Below are 7,500 nucleotides of genomic sequence, written 5' to 3'. Positions count from 1 at the left end.
CGTGTGTGTGTGTGTTCCTCCACCGTCTCGTGTGCGTGTTCCTCCACCGTCTCGTGTGTGTGTGTGTGTTCCTCCACCGTCTCGTGTGCGTGTTCCTCCACCGTCTCGTGTGTGTGTGTGTGTTCCTCCACCGTCTCGTGTGTGTGTGTGTGTGTGTTCCTCCACCGTATTGTGTGTGTGTGTGCGTGTTCCTCCACCGTCTCGTGTGTGTGTGTGTTCCTCCACCGTCTCGTGTGTGTGTGTGTTCCTCCACCGTCTTGTGTGTGTGTGTGCGTGTTCCTCCACCGTCTCGTGTGTGTGTGTGCGTGTTCCTCCACCGTCTTGTGTGTGTGTGTGTTCCTCCACTGTCTCGTGTGTGTGTGTGTGTGTGTGTGTTCCTCCTCTGTGATGCTGTTTGACGGACAGGTGTCCATCAGAGACCCAGTAGCCAGATGTAGCTGCTGATGACCACAGGACCTACACTGACCACTGAGCAGAAGATGGACACGAGACTCGCTCGCCCCGCAGAAGAGATGAGGAGAGAGAGAACACACATCATCTGTGAAGGAGACGAGCTCATGGAAGAGAGTCAGGAACAGGTCATTACTCTCAGCTGATCGTATAACAGTATATAATATATATATCGTGTATAACAGTAACTGCAGATGTGCTGGAAGAGAGTCTCAGAGACTGGACATCAGAGTTAAACAGGACAGATCCTGGATCAGGAGACTCATGCGCTCGCACACACACACACACACACACCAGAGTGGAACACGTCACACACACCACCAGTGTTAGGATACGTCACACACCAGGGTTAGGATATGTCACACACACACCAGGGTTAGGATACATCACACACACACCAGCGTGGAACACGTCACACACACTAGGGTTAGGATACATCACACACACCACCAGGGTTAGGATACGTCACACACACCACCAGGGTTAGGATACGTCACACACACCACCAGGGTTAGGATACGTCACACACACCACCAGGGTTAGGATACGTCACGCACACCACCAGGGTTAGGATACGTCACGCACACCACCAGGGTTAGGATACGTCACGCACACCACCAGGGTTAGGATACGTCACACACACACCAGGGTTAGGATACATCACACACACACCAGCGTGGAACACGTCACACACACCAGGGTTAGGATACATCACACACACACCAGCGTGGAACACGTCACACACACTAGGGTTAGGATACATCACACACACACACCAGCGTGGAACACGTCACACACACTAGGGTTAGGATACATCACACACACACCAGCGTGGAACACGTCACACACACCAGGGTTAGGATACATCAAGTCAAGTATATTTGTATAGCGCTTTTCACAATACAGATTGTATCAAAGCAGCTTCACAGTATTAAATTAAAATAATACAACAAGGTTTGTTTCTAGTGGAATTGATCAAATTAAATTAAATATCCCCAAAATATCCCCAACTGAGCAAGCCAAAGGCAACAGTGGCAAGGAACCGAAAAACTCCATCAAGTGACCTAATGGTGTCCTAAAACTCCATCAGGTGACCTAATGGAGAAAAAAAAAACCTTGGGAGAACCCAGGCTCAGTCGGGGGCCAGTTCTCCTCTGGCATTTATGAGCTAGAGGCCGGATTGTAGTTTGAACTGTAAGATTAAAAATATTATATGAATGCCTGGCTGAAGAGATGCGACTTTAATCTAGTTTTAAACTGGGAGAGCGAGTCTGAGCAACGAACAGTATCAGGAAGACTATTCCAGAGTTTTGGAGCCAAATGTGAAAATGCTCTCCCTCCTTTGGTGGTTCTGGATATCCTAGGTATGACCAAAAGCCTTGAATTTAGTGATTTTAAAGAGCGCGATGGATTATAGGGTGATAGAAGATCCGTTAAATAGACTGGAGCTAAGCCGTTTAGGGCTTTATAAGTCAGTAGCAATACCTTGTAATTAATACGGAACTTTATAGGTAATCAATGCAGTGATGATAAAATCGGTGTTATATGATCATATTTTCTTGATCTCGTAAGAACTCTAGCGGCGGCATTTTGGACTAACTGTAGCTTGTTTATTGAGGATGCAGGACAACCAGCTAATAAAGCATTACAGTAATCCAGTCTCGAGGTCATGAATGCATGAACTAACTTTTCTGCATCAGAAACTGATAGCATATTACGTAGCTTAGCAATGTTTCTAAGGTGGAAAAAGGCTGTTTTTGTAACATATGAAATATGATTTTCAAAAGACAGGTTGCAATCGAGTATAACACCCAGGTCTTTTACTGTAGAGGATAAAGTAACAGGACATCCTATGATGTTAAAGTTGTATTGTGCGAGGTTTTGTGGGCGGTTTTTTGAACCGATAAGTATTACCTCTGTCTTGTCTGGATTTAATAAAAGAAAATTACGCGTCATCCAATCTTTTATATCTTTAACACACTCTGTCAATTTGGAAAATTTAGCGTTTTCATCCGGCCGTGATTAAATATTTATTTGAGTGTCATCTAGCCTAGAAATCTAGACGCACCCTAGCGGCAGCAAAATTCTTTTGCAGCCAGGGTGGGTCTAGCAAATCTCAATAGACCTTTTTGCTGCAAAAACCTAAATTGGGTCAGGCCAATCACGTCGTGTATAGAGTAGGCGGGGGCAGGCTTAACATGACGACAGAGTTGCGACGGTTCCTGCCACTTGAAAACAAAGAATGACGGCTGCTGCGGATGGAGAACAGCGGTCTTTCGAATCGGCTTTGGCCGCAACTCTGGAGGACTTGGAGTTAAGTTTTTCTTTGAGAAAAGAACAAAGAACAGTAATTCTTAAAAAAAAGGAAGATGTGTTCGTAGTTTTGTCGGCCAGATTTAAAAGTTGAATCTATCAACTAACGTTAGCTCCGCTGTTGGGAAATCGCTCTGGTTGGTTGAAGCGCTGTCCTATTGTGTGCAGAGGGAATTTGAAAGACAGCCGTTTATCCCACCCATCAGATTGACCGTGTCTATGGTGAGTTGCCAGACTAAACATCTTGATGTACGTCTGGCTTGCCAGGCTAAGTGTCATCAGCATAACAATGGAAACTAATTCCATGTTTCCTTATAATATTTCCAAGTGGCATCATATATATTGAGAATAACAGAGGGCCTAACACAGATCCCTGCGGCACTCCATAGTTTACTGGAGTTATGATCGATTTTTCTCCATTTAAATAGACAAAATGGTAGCGGTCAAATAGGTATGATTTGAACCAGCTTAATGCTTGTCCTTGAACACGAGTATAATTTTGTAGTCGATCTAAGAGTATTGTGTGATCTATAGTATCGAACGCAGCACTAAGATCAAGTAAAACTAGTATTGAGATACAGCCTTGGTCAGAAGCTAAAAGTAAATCATTTGTGATTTTAACGAGCGCAGTTTCAGTGCTATGATGCGGTCTGAATCCAGACTGAAACTTTTCATAGATATCATTTTGTTGCAAGAAAGAGCCCAGTTGAGCGGACACCACTTTTTCTAATATTTTAGACATAAATGGAAGATTTGAAATGGGTCTATTATTTGCTAGGTTATTATGATCTAATTGTGGTTTCTTAATGAGAGGTTTTATAACTGCCAGTTTAAATGTTCTTGGAACATGACCTAAAGATAAAGATGAGTTAATAATATTGAGGAGAGGCTCTTCCACTACAGGTAACACTTCTTTCAATAGTTTAGTTGGTATAGGATCTAATAAACATGTTGTTGTTTTAGATGAAGTGATAAGTTTATTTAACTCTTTTTGTTCTATAGTTGTAAAGCACTGTAATTGTTCTTGCGGGGTGATAATTGAGGCTGAATTATAAGGCGCAATTGAAGATTGAAAGTTTACAATTGTTGTTCTGATGCTTTCTATTTTCTCAGTGAAGAAGTTCATGAAATCATTACTACTGAACTGTAACGGGATATTTTGTTCGGGTGACGTCTGTTTATTTGTTAGTCTAGCCACGGTGTTAAATAAAAACCTTGGATTGTTTTGGTTGTTTTCTATTAGTTTGCGGAGGTGCTCAGCCCTGGCCGCTTTTAGGGCCTTTTTATAACGTGACATACTGTCTTTCCACGCAATTCTAAAGACCTCTAAATTAGTTTGTTTCCATTTACGCTCTAAAATACGGGTTTCTCTCTTTAGAACATGCGTAGTATTGTTATACCATGGTGCTTTAATTATCACACACACACACACACCAGCGTGGAACACGTCACACACACTAGGGTTAGGATACATCACACACACACCAGGGTGAGATACGTCACACACACCAGGGTTAGGATACATCACACACACACCAGCGTGGAACACGTCACACACACCAGGGTTAGGATACATCACACACATACCAGCGTGGAACATGTCACACACACTAGGGTGAGATACGTTACACATACAGTGGGGAGAACAAGTATTTGATACACTGCCGATTTGGCAGGTTTTCCTACTTACAAAGCATGTAGAGGTCTGTAATTTTTATCATAGGTACTCTTCAACTGTGAGAGACGGAATCTAAAACTATAATCACATTGTATGATTTTTAAATAATTAATTTGCATTTTATTGCATGACATAAGTATTTGATCACCTACCAACCAGTAAGAATTCCGGCTCTCACAGACCTGTTAGTTTTTCTTTAAGAAGCCCTCCTGTTCTCCACTCATTACCTGTATTAACTGCACCTGTTTGAACTCGTTACCTGTATAAAAGACACCTGTCCACACACTCAATCAAACAGACTCCAACCTCTCCACAATGGCCAAGACCAGAGAGCTGTGTAAGGACATCAGGGATAAAATTGTAGACCTGCACAAGGCTGGGATGGGCTACAAGACAAAAGGCAAGCAGCTTGGTGAGATGGCAACAACTGTTGGGGCAATTATTAGAAAATGGAAGTTCAAGATTATGGTCAATCTCCCTCGGTCTGGGGCACCATGCAAGATCTCACCTCGTGGGGCATCAATGATCATGAGGAAGGTGAGGGATCAGCCCAGAACTAAACGGCAGGACCTGGTCAATGACCTGAAGAGAGCTGGGACCACAGTCTCAAAGAAAACCATTAGTAACACACTACGCCGTCATGGATTAAAATCCTGCAGCGCACGCAAGGTCCCCCTGCTCAAGCCAGCACATGTCCACGCCCGTCTGAAGTTTGCCAATGACCATCTGGATGATCCAGAGGAGGAATGGGAGAAGGTCATGTGGTCTGATGAGACAAAAATAGAGCTTTTTGGTCTAAACTCCACTCGCCGTATTTGGAGGAAGAAGAAGGATGAGTACAACCCCAAGAATACCATCCCAACCGTGAAGCATGGAGGTGGAAACATCATTCTTTGGGGATGCTTTCCTGCAAAGGGGACAGGATGACTGCACCGTATTGAGGGGAGGATGGATGGGGCCATGTCTCGCGAGATCTTGGCCAACAACCTCCTTCCCTCAGTAAGAGCATTGAAGATGGGTCGTGGCTGGGTCTTCCAGCATGACAACGACCCGAAACACACAGCCAGGGCCACTAAGGAGTGGCTCCGTAAGAAGCATCTCAAGGTCCTGGAGTGGCCTAGCCAGTCTCCAGACCTGAACTCAATAGAAAATCTTTGGAGGGAGCTGAAAGTCCGTATTGCCCAGCGACAGCCCCGAAACCTGAAGGATCTGGAGAAGGTCTGTATGGAGGAGTGGGCCAAAAGCCCTGCTGCAGTGTGTGCAAACCTGGTCAAGAACTACAGGAAACGGATTATCTCAATAATTGCAAACAAAGGTTTCTGTACCAAATATTAAGTTCTGCTTTTCTGATGTATCAAATACTTATGTCATGCAATAAAATGCAAATTCATTATTTAAAAATCATACAATGTGATTGTCTGGATTTTTGTTTTAGATTCCGTCACTCACAGTTGAGGAGTACCTATGATAAACATTACAGACTTCTACATGCTTTGTAAGTGGGAAAACCTGCAAAATCGGCAGTGTATCAAATACTTGTTCTCCCCACTGTCACACACACCACCAGGGTGAGTTACGTCACACACACCAGGGTTAGGATACGTCACACACACTAACGTGGAACATGTAACACACACCAGCATGGAACACTTCACACACCACCAGGGTTAGGATACGTCACACACACCACCAGGGTGAGATACGTCACACACACTAACGTGGAACACGTCACACACACCACCAGGGTTAGGATACGTCACACACACTAACGTGGAACACGTCACACACACCACCAAGGTGGGATACGTCACACACACCAGGGTTAGGATACGTCACACACACTAACGTGGAACATGTAACACACACCAGCATGGAACACGTCACACACCACCAGGGTGAGATACGTCACACACACCACCAGGGTGAGATACGTCACACACACTAACGTGGAACACGTCACACACACCACCAGGGTTAGGATACGTCACACATACCACCAGGGTGAGATACGTCACACACACCAGGGTTAGGATACGTCACACACACTAACGTGGAACATGTAACACACACCAGCATGGAACATGTCACACACCACCAGGGTGAGATACGTCACACACACCAGGGTTAGGATACGTCATACACACCAGGGTTAGGATATGTCACACACACTAACGTGGAACATGTAACACACACCAGCGTGGAACACGTCACACACACCACCAGGGTGAGATACGTCACACACACCACCAGGGTTAGGATACATCACACACACCAGGGTTAGGATAAGTCTCACACACCACCAGGGTGAGATACGTCACACACACCAGGGTTAGGATATGTCACACACACCACCAGGGTGAGTTACGTCACACACCAGGGTTAGGATACGTCACACACACTAACGTGGAACATGTAACACACACCAGCATGGAACACGTCACACACACCACCAGGGTGAGATACGTCACACACACCACCAGGGTGAGATACGTCACACACACTAACGTGGAACACGTCACACACACCACCAGGGTTAGGATACGTCTCACACACCAGCGTGGAACACGTCACACACACCACCAGGGTGAGATACGTCACACACACCACCAGGGTGAGATACGTCACACACACCAGGGTTAGGATACGTCTCACACACCACCAGGGTTAGGATACGTCACACACACTAACGTGGAACACGTCACACACACCACCAAGGTGGGATACGTAACACACACCAGCGTGGAACATGTCACACACACCACCAGCGTGGAACACGTCACACACACCACCAGGGTTAGGATACGTCACATACACCAGGGTGGGATACATCACACACACACACGATACACCTGTACAGAATAGCTCTTTATTATTTCCTAACTGTTGAGTTCTCAGTGATGACAAAAGCTTGTCCTCGCTCGGTCACATGACTGACTTGTGACGCTCTTTTTCCCACTCGCATCATCTCCTGTTTCCATGATGTCACATGACACTCCAGTTTTCCATGATTTGTCAGGAAGAGGGATGTTAGACACTCTTGTCTCAGTGTGTGTGTGTGT

General features: G+C 45.2%; 1 long non-coding RNA gene across 1 annotated transcript in view; it reads right to left on the bottom strand.

Moving 5' to 3' along the window:
- Nucleotides 1-7,287: 7,287 nt before the first annotated feature.
- Nucleotides 7,288-7,500, bottom strand: part of LOC309513942 — a 24,368-nt gene continuing 24,155 nt past the window's right edge. Inside the window, exon 4 of the long non-coding RNA XR_014211571.1 lies at nt 7,288-7,500. This exon is cut by the window's right edge and continues 840 nt beyond it. This is a non-coding gene — a long non-coding RNA (uncharacterized lncRNA).

This window comes from Leuciscus leuciscus (assembly GCF_965113295.1).
Source record: "Leuciscus leuciscus genome assembly, chromosome: 14".
Lineage (NCBI taxonomy): Eukaryota > Metazoa > Chordata > Actinopteri > Cypriniformes > Leuciscidae > Leuciscus > Leuciscus leuciscus.
This window is presented reverse-complemented; position numbering and strand designations above follow the sequence as displayed.